Source organism: Lissotriton vulgaris, chromosome 7, assembly GCF_964263255.1.
Source record: "Lissotriton vulgaris chromosome 7, aLisVul1.2, whole genome shotgun sequence".
Taxonomy (NCBI): domain Eukaryota; kingdom Metazoa; phylum Chordata; class Amphibia; order Caudata; family Salamandridae; genus Lissotriton; species Lissotriton vulgaris.
In genome coordinates, this window is record NC_141695.1 from 256,411,713 (window position 1) to 256,429,139 (window position 17,427).

Here is a 17,427-nt window from a genome sequence, read left to right on the forward strand (position 1 = left end):
ATACCAATGTTTCCGCAAAACATTGTAAACTTTGCTGCTTTGGACATTGTATTGTGTATTGAATGCTACGTGGAGTTTTCTGTTCTTCTTCTCATGGTTGGACTTCAGGGTGTTTTCCCTTGATGTTCTATTTATCCTCTTGAGGGCCCTCTCCACAGTGTTTACATTGTAGCCCCTGGCAAGGAAATGTTGTTTGGTCTCATTAATGTTCTTATTGAAAGTCTTGTCAGTGCTACAATTCCCTTGCATACGGACCATTTCACCATACAGGATGTTGTTGATCACATGCTAGGGATGGGTACTCCTAAAATGTAAGGTACTTTTGCAAGCAGTGTTTTTACGATGGGTCATAATCCGCTCACAATTGTCTTTTACAAAAAAATGTATGTCTGAGAAGTTGATCTGTTTCCTACCATACTCAATGGTGAGCCTTACATTGTATGGATTCTCATTCAAATAGGCATGATAGTCCAGGAGGTCTGGGGGAGGTCCATCCCAAAGTGATCTAAAATTCTGGGGTCTGGGTCCTAATATTTATACTCATTTTGCCTTTGTTCGCTGAAGGCAGAGAGGCTGTTGCCTAGTCCAAACCTGTTCTGCTCAGTGCTGGAGCACTTTGTTGACAAGACTCCTTATTTCCTTTCACAGTGTAGGCCAGGGACATCAGACGCACCACAGGAAGTGGAGCCAGCATTGTGGTGGGAAGGCAGAGCCCTATTCAGGTCCCAGGTGTAACTCCTCCTTCCCATCTGCATACAGATCACTCTATTCAGCCCCGTGCTGACTCACCCTGCCTCCTGGAATCCCCCAGCCCCTGTCACTCAAATACACAACCTAGCAGAGGCAGGCTTGGATGGTTAGACAAGAAAATACCTACTTTCTAAAAGTGGTATTTTCAAACACAGAACGTTAAAACCAACTTCACTAAAATGTGTATTTTATCATTCTGAGTTCAGGCATACTAAACTTGAATGTCCACCTAGTTCCCTGAGTCAGTTAGGATTATAATATGGTATAATCAAACTGCCCATTCTGGCCTATGGGGGACAGTTAGCCTTGCAAAAGTGAAAAACAAAAATGGCTGTAATTCACTATTAGGACATGCCACATACACCAGGGCATGTCCAACCTTTTACCTACAATACATCCTGCCCTTGGGCCTACCATAGGGGTTACTAATATGCAGAAAAGGGAAGGTTCAGGGACTGGCAAGTGGGTGCACTTGCCCAGTCAACATGGCAGTACCAGACTGCACACAGGCTCTGCAATAGCACAGACTCAGTGCTGCAAGCCCACCAGCAGCATTATATTTACACGCCCTGGGCACACTCAGTGTACTGTAGTAGGGTCTGACAAGTAAACCAAACCAGCCAATCATGGAGTCACTAATCCACACATCAATTTAACATAGGAAGCACTTGCACTGCGGCACTGGACAGCAGTGGCCCAGTGCCCAGTGCCCAAAGCATCTAGAACCAGAAAAAACACATGAGGCAACAGGTAAAAATGGAAGGGAGACCCATGCCAAGGTGCCAGGTATAACAGTCATGTTTGCATGTAGTATCACCTAACAAAAGCAGGTGACTTTATTAAGCATGGGCTTTACCTTACTGATACAGGGCACATCTGAATAAGATGATAGCTGCATTTGATTAAGAGTGGAGCCAGGTAACTATCCCACAGCTTTTGAATCCAGAGTAATTAATGGCTCAGACGTCTATCCACTATATCAGGTGTGTACACCTTTCATTGGGCTACTCATCATCCAGAAGTCTGTTATTTCCCTCACATATACAATAACTCGGCTTTGTTATTATGACCCAGGACTTTATTTTATTTATTTATGTATTTATTCCCTCTTTTCCCCCGGAGAAACTAGCTGAGAATTCAAGGGTTTCTTAAGCTCAAGCCTTTGTTACGGAGCATTAATATAACCATTCTTTGGGGTGATTGTAGTGGCACGCTGTCTGTGTCTCATACAAAGACACAGACCTATCCAACATCGCAACACATAGCCCCCTCATGTTTGTTCAACCCTTTTGTAGGGTGCAACACGTCCTCGCAACACTCGCCATGTTGAATTTTTGACATCATTTGGTATCTAACTCACAGGCCCACTTGTGCAATAGGCCTATATGTGATCAGTTTTGTCTATAATAAATCTTAAACAAGGAGATGTGTGGAATAACTTTTCCAATATCTGACACATTGTACATGCTTTCTTTCAGAGCGGTGCCCCTTCCCTGAGCTGTTGCCAAGCTGAGGTGAGGCTCCTTATCCTTATTAAATACAGCAGGCCTGTGTATCCTATACGGTCTTTCACATGTTCTTATAGTTTAGAGCCACATGCATTTTCATTTCTCTTGTTGCTTGTTTTTTTGCTATGGATACAACCAGTAAATCAACTACACAATCATTAGGATTACTGTTGTTGTATTTCACTTTTATTATTTATCACTTATCACTTGTTTTTCCGCAGTAGCACATGCTGTGTTCCTGACGAAAGCAGTGACACCTTCTGGGTCTTTGAGGCTGAAACATGTAAACCTGTTTTCATCTGTCACATGCATTTATAGATTCATACTGCAGGTGCACTGTTTTTTAAAATGAGTTAATAAAGTGATCGCTTTCGCTCTTGGTAGCTAGCTTCAACATCACAGCCCCCCAATTTTTTATTTTTGTTGTGCTGCGTCCTTGACCCAACCAGTTTCTGTCTTCTCATGTGCAGGATTTAGTATATCCTAACAGAGTAGGAATAAAACATCCCTGAGCTCTTTCCTCTCAGTGAGAGTGTTGTAGCTCTTGGCGAGGTTAGGTCTTCCCGCCAAGAGGAGAATCCCAGATGGTAAAGAATACCACCTTTGGTGGGATTCCCCCACAAGCACCTGGAGACAATCTTTAGTGTCTCTTTCTTGTTCTGCTTGGCACTCTAGACCCAAGGATGTTTTAGTTTTTGTTAATAATGAAACATTGCCAATGTACAACATTGTTATGCAAGTATACATTTAATTTAAACATCTAATTTTTATTGTTTTGCTGTCAGCTTTCATACTTACACAATGTAAACAATGTATTGCATGAAGCTTCATCCATGAACAGCGGGGAATAAACAATTATTTAGATTTTAGAAAATAAAACAGAGCTGCACAGTTTCGCACTGTAAATGAGTGACACCATGCATTACTCTCACTATAGTTAATCAATAATTTATTTTAGCTACAGATACTGGATTAATATAAAGACACACAGCAGAAAAAACAAAAAATGTATCGTCTTGAAAGTAACCGATTATGCAAAATTAATATAAAATTGTATTTGAATTTTGAAGAAAGTTTTGAACACATCACCCCTGGTAGGCCAAATGATGTCTTAAACACTAATGATCCATGCAGAACAAACATTGCACAACACTTAAACAGTAATCCTCCTTAAAAACTTTGGTTGAAGACACAAGAGGTAAAAGATAGTTTTTGTTTCAATGTAAGTTTACCGTCATTGCATTCCGTCCACCCCCTTATAATTCCGAAATTCACAGTGTAGTGTCCGAAGTTATACAAAGTCCTTCATGAAAGATGATAGGCACTGTAGTGTACATTCTTCCAGAAAGTGAAATTTGTCTTGTTTTGAAGTTTGTCATTTCTGTTTCCATATTAGATCCATCTGCTCTGCATTATTGCAGTATGAGTAGAATGTATTACCCAGTTCTCTGTATCTTCATACAATCTGATTTACTATTTGGAAATTACATGTTTTGGCTAGTCTTTTTGATGAGTCTGTCAAAATGCACAGTTTTGAAATCTGGTAATATTAAGTAGAGAAATGACTCAGAATAAATTTCAGTGGTGGGTGTGAAAGAGCAATCTTCACAGTCATGGTTCCAATTGTATCTCAGTCCAAATAAGTCATCAATATTTCCTTCTTCTAAAACTCAACGGAGGATAACCATTATAAATTCTTGTGCGTCTTTTTGAGTGTTAAGGATATTACATATATCTGTTACATATATCTAAAAGGTCTATAATGCCTAAAGCAAAATGTTTTATTGTTTTGACGCTCAGTGAACATTGGAGCAAAAGATACAGTTCAGAACACAACACCTTATCTCTGTTTTGTTGAATTTGATTTACAAGATGTAGTAAATGAAACAGTGTATTGAGAACATTTGCATAACAGTTGATACCTGAACTCTTTCCCAACTGATATCCTACAATACCTCCCTCATCCGACACTTTCTTATTCTTAATGCCTTCAAGCTTCTTCTTGTTTCCTTTCTTTTCTTGAAAATCCATTGACTTTTTTGTAAGCTTCCATTTTGGACAGATAAGTAGTTTCTCAAAAATAGGAAACTCACCTGAATGAGAAGCTTATAGACTTCTTAACCAATTGTGCTCTCATACGCATCACCATATTCCACATCAGATCCCTGCGACATATTCTTCTCTAGTTCCTTGTTTTCAAAGTTTAGCTAAATATTTATATTGCCTATACTTGCCACATCATTTTTTTTCATTAGGCAGAAGTGTCTTGAAAACTGGCTGGCCTTTGAAGGGGTAAGTTGCAGTAAGTCACTAAAGACAATTAAATATTTTCCTCCGAATAGCACATCATACTTAGGGGCAGATTTATAACGACTGGCTCATCCCTGTAAATCAGCAGGCATGCTCCAGGAAAGATGCGCCACTCAAGTTTTCCCTTGCACCACCACAGATGTGCTGCATTTACTATGCGGCGCATCCTGGGGCAAGGATACACAGATGAGTGACGCATCTCCCGTCAGACGGGTAGCAATGCTAGAGTCGTGTCGCAAGTGCGACGCAACTCCAGCAATGCTTGTGGCCTGCCCATACATAACTTGGTGCATCACGCCTTATGCCTACTTCATTAACAAAATGGGGTGTCCCAAAAAGTATATATGGGTATAATGCAATATTGAAAACAGTGGTCCGTGACCTTTTCCTTCATAAAACTGAGTCAATCAGTACATAATCAATATTTCCATACCATTTCAGAGTGTGTCCCTTCGATCAACTCTAATCAATAAATGCACAGAGTTCACAAAAAGAAAGAAAATGCAACAACGATAATTACAAAACCAGAGACAATTTTAATTCATTGTATATCCATTAAATGCGAAAAAATCACAATTATCCCTTGATAGAAGCATATAGGTTGCCCAAAGAGGGCGCACAAAGAGCAAAGAGTGATTGAGAGAGTGTAATGTGATTGGGAAAGGAAGAATTCAGGTAGTGACATAAAATTATTCACAATAATGCTGTACACAGGGCTGGTTACACATTTCACCGTCCTACAATAACCTGGCCTCAGATATCATTTCTATATACACTTTTTTCAAAAAACTGGACATGGCTTCCATTAATGTTTGCACATGATAAAGTGTCAGAGAATCCAGGTTTCGAGAAAAGAGCGTCGACGATTCGACTCGTCTTAGGGCCTATAGGTAAGTTGGACCTGGGCCATGCGAGTCTTCATCGGAGCTAAAACAGAGGGCAACCCAAGGATCTTGATGACCCTGAAGGGAGGGAGAGTAAAAATTCAGGCTGTTGCACTAAATTACGACTAGAATTAATCTCGCAAAAGGGGATGAAAATGCTTACCCTAAAATGGGGGGACCAAGTGGCGTATCTTCACTGGGTGTCCCAATGCTAATGTTACCACCTAAAAACAATAAGGTGTAATCAGAAGCTAGGTCTATCATTACTATTCCAAGGACCTTATTAAACTTAATTTATAGCATCCGCCGTTACCTTATCAAGGATGTACGACTAAACCCATTGGTTCTCATGGGAAGGCAGGCTTCAGTCACTGCGCATTCAAGTCTTTAACAATTACACCTAAGGAATGTAACAGGGTGTAATCAATAGTTGCTTCCATTATGTGTCTGTTTCGGACAACTATTAGGAGTTTGAACAACAAAAGTGTTTACCTTTTGCTTTTTCTTTAATCTATACAGTTGGTAATGCTCGGTATAACTTAAATCACGAGGCTGAGGAAACATAATATGTGGTATGAAGTTAAGCCCTAGTAATGTCTGTTTAAGACAGCTATCAGGCGTTTGAACAACAAAGTATTTACCTTTTGCTTTTGATACTACTCAGTACAACTTGTGTCACGAGGCTGGGAAAACATAAAGTATGGGGTAAGGTTAAGTCAAGGTTATCGGCCTCATTTCCACAATGTTCATGCAGGAACTCCCTGACAGCGACGTAAAACCTTACCGAATTATCAGCTCTCGTGATCCAAAGCCATCCAAAGTCGACGTTTTTGCCCCGAATAGCAGTTCGTGGGCGTGTATTATGCCGCATCATCATAGTCGACATAGAAAACGGGCTTACAAACGTTGCTATAGCAAAAGTTGCTCGTACTTCCTCGTAATTTCCAACCATGAAGTGAAATCATTTCTCAAATCAATAATTAAGGCCAAATTATTACCCTCAATACCGAGTAGATTATCATTCCCATAGAACCGACAATTGTACAAAAATCAGAAAATCGGGCGTCAACAGAGGGACTCGTTCAAAACATAGCCCCAATAGCACATTGTGACTGAAGGCCTCAAGAGATCTTGAAATTTATCAATTTGAGAAACCTAATTTTTAGACACACGGAAACAGAGTATTACCGGAGTTCCAACCTATGACAAAAACGGGCATAAAAATAGAGGACGGACTTATTCAACCGCCATCTTAGAATAGGGCTGTTCCTAGTTCAAAGCTAGCTGCCCTATCATAAAATGGGTTATAAATAGTGGTTGTGTATTTAGACCAAACAACATGTCTATGAAGTGACCCAATAAATGAGGCATAATAGTTGCAAATAGTGATTATGTCATGTCCACGAATCGAATCTCAAGCCAGCTATGCAACACCTTATGTTAATGTATTATAGTCAATGTGACACACATTCCAAAGCTCATATTACAACTTGTAACAATACATGCATAGTTCATAATCCATAGTATTGACTAATAATACCAATTTGAAACAATGTATAGATATGCTGTACATAGTGTTCAACCAGATCGACATTGAAACTCCTAGCACAGCAGTACTAGTCCAATACATTAGGGAACATATGTGGATAAAGAAACTTCATCAAAACTAATGCCCATCCCCCATTGGTCTTAGTGTACTGTATTTTCCATAATGTGTATATAGAAGCTACCCTATAATTCAATGTATCCAATGATCATGCCAAGAGACCTTTATAGCCTAAGGAGTGCCACCTGTCTATTAATCTCCTCCTGCTTATTTAACCCCTTAATCACTGTATTTAAAGAGTATATCCATTTAATTCTCTCCTATTCAAAATGCTGCTGAGATCACCACCTCCTGGATTGGCCTCCACATTTTCGATGACCCACCATCGCAAGCTGTTACAGTCATGTTTGAAAGTCATAAAATGCTCCACTAAGGGTGCTCCTGGTGTCTTACATCGTATGTAGCTACAGTGCTGCAAAATGCGACACTTTATTCTCTGGGTGGTCTGGCCTACATACATAAACCCACAGGGGCACAGAATGGCATAAATCACCCCTGTGGTGTTACAATTGCTATGTTGTGTCAATGTATGCACTTTATTATTGTGGGTAAATGTAGTGCATTCTATGGTCAGAGGACATGCCCGACAAGTCCCACATTTGGTATGTCCAATCACAGGGGGAAGCCCCCAGAGTGTAGTTTGCCTCACAGTTTGAGTAGTGGGGAGAAGAGATTTTACTAAATGATCCCTAATCTTCATCCCTTTTCGAAATGCATGTAGTGGAGGTGGCATTCCCCCTAATTCCTCACTGACTAAATGCCAATGGCGGTTGATCGATTTCTTTATGGCGTTACTTTTTGTGTTGAATGTAGTGACACACACCAACCGTTCTTTGCTCTCTCCCAGGTCTATGACTTTTTGGGCAACCCCATTTTGTTAATGGTTACCTTAGTGCAGTTCTTCTGCGAGGGTTTTGTTTGTTGAATATTTTGTAATGTCTATATCTGTTGTTCAAATTGTCAAACTTTTTACTTGTCATATGGAATAATCACTGAATATGTCTGAGAAAGAGACCCTTTCATATAGTGAAGACTATATAAATAAACTCTTACAGGAAGAGGGAGGGGGGACTTTCTTAGTGGAGAATACCATCACCGGTGATTTGTCATTAAATGAAAACATTTCAAAATTGGAACGTTTAGAGAAGAAGCTAATCAGGACTAGGCTTCATGGTCACACACTAGCCAAGTACTTGAGATCTAACGTAATACCTATTGGTCTACAAGTACGGAACAAACCTGCTATTTTCCTTGAGAACTCAAAGTTCAAAGAAAGTTTCAGCTTTGTGTCTAATACATGCTTGAGACACTGGATGGTGTTGGGCATCGAAACAGCGGTAGAAGAAGTTGAATGTCTTACCAAGGAAGATAGCAGATCTTAGGAAAGAGATCATTGAGGATAAGGCCTTGGTGAATGCAAAAGAGGCATTGGAAAGACTAGAATAAACCATCAGGGAATTTGCTATATATACCCAGGGCACTAAGTTGGACAAAGGAGCCAAGGATATTAAAACATACGATATAAAAGCTACCTATCCCTACTTTCAGGAGGGTACTACGTGAGAGACCAATGTGGGGGTCTAACCAGTAGAGGGAGGGGTGGCTACAGAAGATATAATACCTTTTCAGGTTCATCTTTTGGGAGCAGCTCTGATAGTGACTCCGAACGCCCAGGTACCAGTACGGGTGGAGCCACCAACATCTCCGATTAGAATTTTTCCAGTCAGCAACCTTTTTTAGTCGAGGACCCATGGTGGGGCCAACACAGTAGGGGACGCCCCTGGGGGAGACCCAGGGGATCGCACACCGCGACTTGGAACCAAGGTACAGGGAGAGGGAAGAAGCAGACACAGTTCCAACAGGACTCACATGGCGACATCCAAACGAGACGCCAACAGTACAGATGGTAGTACACAAATCAGAGAGTCCAATAATTATTATATCTGACTATGAGCTGACCCTCAATGAACAAGGAATTTTATCCATAGGTTTATTGTTTGTTCCGACGTCTATGCCAAAAAGTTTTAACCTTAGGATGGAACTACAGCAATTCTTCAGGAAAGCTCGGCTAAAACACTATTACCTTAAAATTCCCTACAAACCTGTCTTTTCGGGGAGTGGGATGAGACCGCCCTCCAAATTTAACCCCCCAACACATTTGATTGATCACAAAATAGTAGCGTACGAACAAGTTGTACTATGTGATGTGGATAACATTCTTGCAGGTGGACAATATGCCCTACAACATAAGTAAACTAGAAAAAGATGCCCTGGGGACTTTGAAGAGTATCATCAATATTGTAATAAAGCCCGCGGACAAGGGCGGTGCCATTGTTGTCCAAAACACTGACAAGTATAAAAGTGAAATATTGTCACAACTGTCTGTAGTTGGCAACTATGCCCAACTCAAAAAAGATCCTACTAAAAGAATCAGTGTGTCCATCAAGAAAATAACAAGCAAAGCACTGGAGGATGGTGTTATCACAAAACACGAATATGAATATTTGAACAACACACATCCTCGTATGCCCACAATATATACGCTCCCGAAGGTACATAAACGGATGGAGGACCCGCCTGGGAGACCCATCATTTCGGGGTGCGGTTCACTTTTAGAACCATTGTGTAAGTATATAGATGTGTTTTTAAAACCCATTGCAACATCTACATCTACATACTTAAGGGATACGATGCATACCATATACCTGGTGGATGGCCGCCCTTATGATTCGACTACAAGTATTTGGGCAACCATGGACATCACTGCCCTTTATACAAACATTCCGCAACAAGAAGCCATCAGATGTATTGAGACTACAATGAATCGCAGACCCGCACCTCACAAGGGTCCGATGGATTTTATTATTCATCTGCTCACTTTAGCTATGACGCAGAATTTTTTCATCTTTCTAGGCCAATACTACATTCAAACAAAAGGCGTAGCGATGGGGGCAAGCTTTGCCCCCAACCTAGCAATAATATACATGAGTGAGTATGAACATCGATATGTCCTCAATGAGTATAATCCATACCAGAATAATATTGCCCTATGGGCATGATATATCGATGATGTCCTTTTAATTTGGCAAGGTAACAGCGAAGCCCTGACTAAATTTCATGAGTGGCTGAATATGTGTTCTGAGGACATTAAGTAAGTTCACCATGGAATATGATAATGCCTTGATCAATTTTCTTGACATTCAGATTATCAGGCATTTTGTACACCAGCCTCTACAGAAAAAGTAGAGAGCATAATACACTTCTTAGGTACACGAGTCATCATCCCCATAACTTCAGGGATAATTTGCCATTCGGCCAATTTCTGAGGTTACGGAGAAACTGTACCAAGAAAGAGGACTACTTTGAGGAGTCCTCTCTCTTGATCGCGAGATTGGGGGAGTGGGGCAATCCCCTGCGACTTCTAAAAAAGGCTAGGTAGCGAGCATTGCACAATCACCGGGAGCATCTACTCATCCTGAAATCTAAAAAAGAGAACAAAGAACGGTTGGTGTGTGTCACTACATTCAACACAAAAAGTAATGCCATAAAGAAATCGATCAACCGCCATTGCCATTTAGTCAGTGAGGAATTAGGGAGAATGCCACCTCCACTACATGCATTTCGAAAAGGGATGAACATTAGGGATCATTTAGTAAAATCTCTTCTAACCCACTACTCAAACTGTGAGGCAAACTACACTCTGGGGGCTTCCCCCTGTTATTGGACATACAAATGTGGGACTTGTCGGGCATGTCCTCTGGCCATAGAATGCACTACGTTTACCCACAATAATAAAGTGCATACAGTGACACAACATAGCAATTGTAACACCACAGGGGTGATTTATGCCATTCTATGCCCCTGTGAGTTTATGTATGTAGGCCAGACCACCCAGAGAATAAAGTGTCGCATTTTGCAGCACTGTAGCCACATACGATGTAATAAGACACCAGGAGCACCCTTAGTGGAGCATTTTACGACTTTCGAACATGACTTTAACAGCTTGCGATGGTGGGTCATCGAAAAGGTGGAGGCCAATCCACAAGGTGGTGCCCTCGGCAGCATTTTGAATGGGAGGGAATGTAAATGGATATACTCTTTAAATACAGTGATTAAGGGGTTAAATGAGCAGGAGGAGATTAATAGACAGGTGGCACTCCTTAGGCTATAAAGGTCTCTTGGCATGATCATTGGATACATTGAATTATAGGGTAACTTCTATGTACACATTATGGAAAATACAGTACACTAAGACCAATGGGGGATGGGCATTAGTTTTCATGAAGTTCCTTTATCCACATATGTTCCCTAATGTATTGGACTAGAACTGCTGTGCTAGGAGTTTCAATGTTGATCTGGTCGAACACTATGTAAAGCATATCTATAAATTGTTTCAAATTGTTATTAATAGTTAATACTATGGATTATGAACTATGCATGTATTGTTACAAGTTGTAATATGAGCTTTGGAAATGTGTGTCACATTGACTATAATACATTAGGTGTCGCATATCTGGCTTTAGATTCGATTCGTGGACATGACATAATCACTATTTGCCACTATTATGCCTCATTTATTGGGTCACTTCATAGACATGTTGTTTGGTCTAAAGACACAATCACTATTTATAACCCATGTTATGATAGGGCAGCTTGCTTTGAACTAGGAGAAGCCCTATTCTAAGATGGCGGTTGAATAAGTCCGTCCTCTATTTTTATGCCCATTTTTGTCATAGGTTGGAACTCCGGTAATACTCTGTTTCCATGTGTCTAAAAATTAGGTTTCTCAAATTGATAAATTTCAAGATCATCTCTCGAGGCCTTCAGTCGCAATGTGCTATTTGGGCTATGTTTTGAACGAGTCCCAATGTTGACACCCGATTTTTCCGATTTTTGTACAATTGTTGGTTCTGTGGGAATGATAATCTTCTTGGTATTGAGGGGAATCATTTGGCCTTAATTATTGATTTGAGAAATGAATTCACTTCATGGTTGGAAATTACGAGGAAGTACGAGCAACTGTTGCTATGGCAGTGTTTGTAAGCCCGTTTTCTATGTCGACTATGATGATGCAGCATAATACACACCCACAAACTGCTATTCGGGGCAAAAACGCCGAATTTGGATGGCTTTGGATCACGAGAGCTGATAATTCGGTAAGGTTTTACATCGCTGTCAGTGAGTTCCTGCATGAACATTGTGGAAATGAGGCTGATAACCTTGACTTATCCTGACCCCATACTTTATGTTTTCCCAGCTTCGTGACACAAGTTGTACTCAGTAGTATCAAAAGCAAAAGGTAAATACTTTGTTGTTCAAACGCCTGATAGCTGTCTTAAAAAGACATTACTCGGGCTTAACCTCATCCCACATTTTATGGTTCCTCTGCCTTGTGATCTAAGTTATACCGAGCATTACCAACTGTATAGATTAAAGAAAAAGAAAAAGGTAAACACTTTTGTTGTTCAAACTTCTAAAAGTTGTCCAAAATAGACACATAATGGAAGCAACTATCGATTACACCCTATTACATTCCTTAAGTGTAATTTTTAAAGACTTGAATGCGCAGTGACTGAAGCATGCCTTCCCATGTGAACCAATGGGTTAAGTCGTACATCCTTGATAAGGTAACTGCGGATGCTATAAATTAAGTTTAATAAGGTCCTTGGAATAGTAATGATAGACCTAGCTTCTGATTACACCTTATTGTTTTTAGGTGGTAACATTAGCACTGGGACACCCAGTGAAGATACGCCACTTGGTCCCCTCATTTTAGGGTAAGCTTTTTCCTCCCCTTTTGCGATATTAATTCTAGTCATAATTTAGTGCAACAGCCTGAATTTTTATTCTCCCTCCCTTCAGGGTCATCAAGATCCCTGGGTTGCCCTCTGTTTTAGTCCTGATGAAGACTCGCATGGCCCAGGTCCAACTTACCTATAGGCCCTAAGAGGAGTCGAAACGTCGACGCTCTTTTCTTGAAACCTGGATCCTATGACACTTTATCATGTGCAAACATTAATGGAAGCCATGTCCAGTTTTTGGAAAAATTGTATATAGAATTGATATCTAAGGCCAGGTTATTGTAGGACGGTGAAATGTGTAACCGGTCCTGTGTACAGCATTATTGTGAATAATTTTATGTCACTACCTGAATTCTTCCTTTCCCAATCACCTTACACTGTCCCAATCACTCTCTGCTCTTTGCACGCCCTCTTGGGTCAACCTATATGCTTCTATCAAGGGATAATTGTGATTTTTCGCATTTAATCGAGATACAATGAATTAAAATTGTCTCTGGTTTTGTAATTATCGCTGTTGCATTTTCTTTCTTTTTGTGAACTATGTGCATTTATTGATTAGAGTTATACCTGCTTCAACAAGCAGTAGCAAGGTTTTGGTTCAATGGCATCGGAAAAGTGACTGAGTAGAATCTTGTAAATTTCACTCAGGCACTTTACTGAGGCTTTACTGCACTGAAACGCCCCCCCCCCCCTGCGCCGGAACGCTCGCATGACTCATCTCCCTAAATGCGTCACGCTGTAAATAGGGTGCAACGTGGCGCATGGTTTATGCCACCTCTGCGTCACAAAAGTGATGCAGCCTCGGCACAAAAGTGGGGCAAGGGGCTCGTAAATCTGCCCCTCAGTTCTTAAAATGTGCTATATTCTTAAATTCATGAAGGCAAGCATTAAGTTAGAAACCATGCTCACCTCATCGATGATTAAAAGCTTCAGTTTCCTCAATACTCTGAATACCTCATGATGAGCTTCACCAGATAACTTCTGGTTGCATAAGTAGTCAGTGTAAAGTGATTCATTTGAAGTTTTTTTCAGCTAATCCAGTTGGTGCTGTTACTACACATGATAAACTAGATTATGTAGCCTTCTGTAGATAAGCAGTGAAAGTTTTAATTAGAAAATGTTTCCCAGTGCCAGCTTGACCACTGATGTACAACCGCATTGTCTAAAATAAAGAGCATTTACAATCTTTATTCTCATGCAGAAATCCATGTTCTATTTTAACTTTAAATTCAATATACATTTCTTTCTATTTCTTGTTCAGTTGTGCTACTAAGCTTTTGAAATCAACAGTTTCCTATCTTGCTTGTTGCTTTAAGTCTCCACCTCACACATGGCTATAGCTGCTTCATTTTGAAGAACTGTTTGTCCAAGTGCATCATGACTTAGTGATCCAGAAATGTGGCTGCTTTGTGGACTCTCTTTAGCTACCTCAGCAGCAATGGTTTCTTCCTGTTCCATCTCATCTTTGAACATTTGCAAGTAGTTTGAAAACACTGGACACTGAATGCTGTCTTTGATAGAATTGAAAGAGTCTTCATAGTAGTTGTAGTCTTCAACTAATTCTGATTCAGCACACCAAGGTTTAAACTGTTGCAGAAAAGTCAAATAGAAAAACTCTCTTCTGTCTGAAGTTTGGCAGCTCAGTTTTCTGTGGTTAATTAGATTTCCTTTGCTTTGTGTCACCAAACAACCATCACTTCTAAGTACTGCAAATTTCCCTTCCACTCTGTTCTGTTGCATTCCTTTTTAATTTGTAGTGCTGAAGTACTCAATATAGGTACATGTTGTCTAGATATTGACTCTTTCTGGCACAGTACGTATCCAGCATATTTGACTTCATAATATCTTTGCTTTCTCAATCAAACTCTGATAGATACTGAATTTATGGGAAATACTTCAATTCTCAATTTTGCTCGCTGGCAAGCCCTAGATTTCCCTACACTTTGAGAGCAAACTATACAAGTTCAACAGGTCACAACACTCGGAGCCCAACTCCGTATGGGAAAGGATTTTCAAGCTGAAGCTGTGCAATTTCTTAGATAGAGGTCCAGATGTGCTACCCTTTTTTGCTCCCACAAATGGGAGATTCTCCCATTTGCGGCTGCAAAAAAGGTAATAGCATGTACAAATGCTATTTTGCGTGTCACCTACTGGCAAAATAGCATTTGTGACTCTCGCTATTAGGAAGGTGCGTCCCTTCCTAATAGTGAGTCAATATGCTATGTACTAATGTTTTACAGCCGCAAAACACTCGCAGTTTACCACCTACTTTAAGTAGGTGGTTAACCCCTCGCATAGGGGATGGGGTCCGCAGGGGACCCCTTCCCCTTTATGAGTATATGGGAAAATATTTTTTAAGAGCAGACAGCAGTCACAGAGACCACTGCCTGCCCTTAAAAAAATAAAACTAAAAGTTTCATTTTTCTTTTTTAAATGCATCCCGTTTTTCTTTAAGGAAAACGGGCTGCATTAAAAAAAACTGTTTTAATAAAAAAGCAGTCACAGACATGGTGGTCTGCTGACCCCAGCAGGCCACCATCTCTGTGAATGCGAGCCAATCCTAAAGCGGTCGCAAATTGCACATACCTCATTGATAGTAATAAGGCATGCAATTTGCGACCCCATTGTGAATCGCAAACAGTGTCTGAGATACTGTTGTGAATTCCAGTTAGCGAGTCGTAAATTGCGAGTCTCAAATGCACCGCAATTTACACCTCGCTAATTCGCGGGTCGTACATCTGGACCAGAGTCTTTTCTGCAGAAATCTCCTCCCACATCGCCTTCATCGATGTATTCTCTGAATCTGTAATGTATGAAGTGATGTACTGAGCAATGGTGATGGAGGTATCTGCAACAGTAGATCTATATTTGCATTCCACATCTTCGGAATCACAGGGTTGTAGTCATTACTATACTTGGAGGACTCTGTTATTCTCAGGTCGCACATGTTTTTAGGGGATTTCAGTGTCAATGTATGTCTGAATGCAGACTTAACGCTGTTCACAATTCCTTTAGAAATGGCAGGTCATGGGATTCCAAATCAGCATCTTGCATCTTTATTTTATTTGACAGTACTTCCCACATCTATGAGTTTCACAGTGTAGCACTTGTTGTCTCAAGCTCTTTCACTACCATCTTTTGGGGTTGCACGTGTCACCACAATTCCATTTGTATATTGGGACCTGTCTATACCTTCTTTGCACACCTTCAGCTATCACTTCTTCTACATTCATAGGAACATGGGTGCCCGTCGGGTATTGCACCGCCGAACCGACGAGGAGCAGACCCATATGATGAAGCATGACACCTAGCATGCTGGATGTGTGAGGGTTTTAGTTCTGAAAGGGAGGATCCCCCTTCCCCCTCATTTGTGCCTTCACCCACTTCTTAGTTCATCCCCTTTTATCACTCTTAAACTTTTTTCCTGTGTTGGGGAACTGCGTACCCATCGTTGTTTAACTGTATCTGGGCTTGGGCGCTGGACCCCATTAAAAATAGCCCTAATCGTCCCTCTCTTTGTTTTATGGCTTTGGCATGGGTAACCCCAGTGGGACATTTCTTAGGTTACCAATAGTACATTGCTTACTGGGTGGCCCAAAATCTTTACACTAGCTATACCAACACTCTATTGACCATTACAAGTGTTTGTTGCTGTTGTATCTCCTCTGCTACATATATAAAAGCAGGCCACACTATGACTTGTAAAGGGGCCCCCAAGGGTATTATCCCCCAGGGGCGTTCGATTAAGGGGACATTGGATCATTACCTAACCAGGATAACATCGGATATTGACAGTGAAATAGAGAGAGCAGAACGACGTCTCTCTGTTGAAAGTACATCCAGTAAACGATCTCCCCTGGTATCAGCTGACCTAGTACAAAATTCTTCATTACTGGGGGAACTAAATGAGATCTGTAATACCATGTACACTCCTGTAGAGCAGGGAAATGAGCAAATTGGTGTTCCTACCTGCTCTACGGGTAATATAAGTCCCCAGCCTAGTATACCATGCAAATTAAATGAAAGCCTCCCGGGTAACCCCCTTTCACCATCGGCCAAAGATAACACTCAATCGATAGCGCACCCTCAGGTCCTTTCTGTTAAAAGAAAGTGTAAGGGTGCTAAACATAGGGGGAGACTAGCAAAACAACAAAAATTGCATGCTAGTCCCCCATTGGTTACTACCACCACCCCTAAAACACCTAAGGTATGTTCAATATTGGAATCTCTGGCATCTACTCCACCAACTAACCTACTGGCTCAGATTGAATTTTTGGTTAAATCTTTAATATCTCCGCTGATTGAAAGAGGAAGAGTTTAGGGGAAAAGCTTACGAGCATAGAGGAAACTGCCAAGGCAAACGCGCAACTTATAAAAAGAATGGCAGGACTTAAGCAAACACAGACTCTAGCTGTTAACGACGTGCCCAAAACTACTGCACAAAGTAATACCGCCCAAAATTAATCAGTTGTCTCAAAAACATAATTTCCAAATACTCAGAAAGTAACCTTAAAACCTACAATAGTACAGAGCTCTGCTCCTAGAGTAGGGCTGACTAAAGAAGCCAC